A 1,315-nucleotide genomic window follows, 5' to 3' on the forward strand; every position below is an offset into this window, starting at 1 on the left:
AACTTCTAGCATATAATTGAGGGGCATCTCATTTCTTCTAGAAATATTGCCTACTCGTTGACATATATCACAAGTTTTAATATAAGCATTAATATCTCTAAAGATAGTAGGCCAATAGAATCCAGATTGTAAACTTTTGTATGTTGTTTTATCAACACCGAAATGATCCCCAAAATCAGAATTATGACATTTTGGATAATTTCATAAGTCTCTTCTAAAGGTACACATCTTCGAATAATAAGATCATTTCCTTATTTATATAAAAATGAATTTTTTTATATAAAAATGGGTCATCCCAAAAATAAGTCTTAGCTTCAGATAAAAATTTACTCTTCTACTGGTATGTCATTTTGTAGGGTATAATATCACTAACAAGAAAGTTCATAATGTTGGCACTCCATAGAACATGCCACTCGTTAATATTGAACATTTTTTAATCTGAAAAACGTTCATTAATTTCTATTTCAAACTAAAGTGGTTTTTCTAACTCAAGTTTGGACAAATGATCAATAATTTGATTTTCAGTTCCCTTCCTATCTACTTTTTCAATGTCAAATTCTTACAAAAGATAAATCCATCTTATAAGTCTTAGTTTAGCATCCTTTTTTTTATTAGGTACTTAAAAGAAAAATTATAAATATGCACTATGCAATGAGTCCCAATTAAATATGATCTAAATTTATCAAATGCACATACTATTGTTAATAACTATTTTTCAGTTGTTGTATGATTAATTTGAGTTTCAATAAGAGTTTTACTATTATAGTAAATTACTTTGAAAATTTTATCATATCTTTGTCCTAAAACAACTCCAATAGCATAATCACTAGCATCACACATCAGTTCAAAAGGTTTTCCCTAATATGGTGAAACTATAAATGGTGAAACTATGCAGTGACTAATTTTTCTTTTAATAACTCAAAAGCTTTTAAGTACTCTTCATCAAAATTAAAAATTGTATCTTTCTCCAATAAATTGCATAAAAGATTAGCTATTTTTGAAAAGTCTTTAATATATCATCTGTAGAATCCAGCATATCCTGAAAATTTTCAAATTTCCCTTACATTTGTTGGGTAAGGTAAATTAGCGATCACTTGAATTTTAGCAGGATCTACTTCCACACCATTTTCTGATATTCTATGTCCTAATACAAGCCCTCCTGCTACCATAAATTGGCATTTTTCCCAATTAAGGACTAAATTTGTTTCTTCACAGCGCTTCAGAACTTTTTATAAATGTTCTAAACATGAGTCAAATGAAGTTCCAAATACTGAAAAATCATCCATAAATACTTCAATCCCTTTTTCAATTTAAT

This window comes from Phalaenopsis equestris, unplaced genomic scaffold (assembly GCF_001263595.1).
Source record: "Phalaenopsis equestris unplaced genomic scaffold, ASM126359v1 Scaffold234153, whole genome shotgun sequence".
NCBI classification, from domain to species: domain Eukaryota; kingdom Viridiplantae; phylum Streptophyta; class Magnoliopsida; order Asparagales; family Orchidaceae; genus Phalaenopsis; species Phalaenopsis equestris.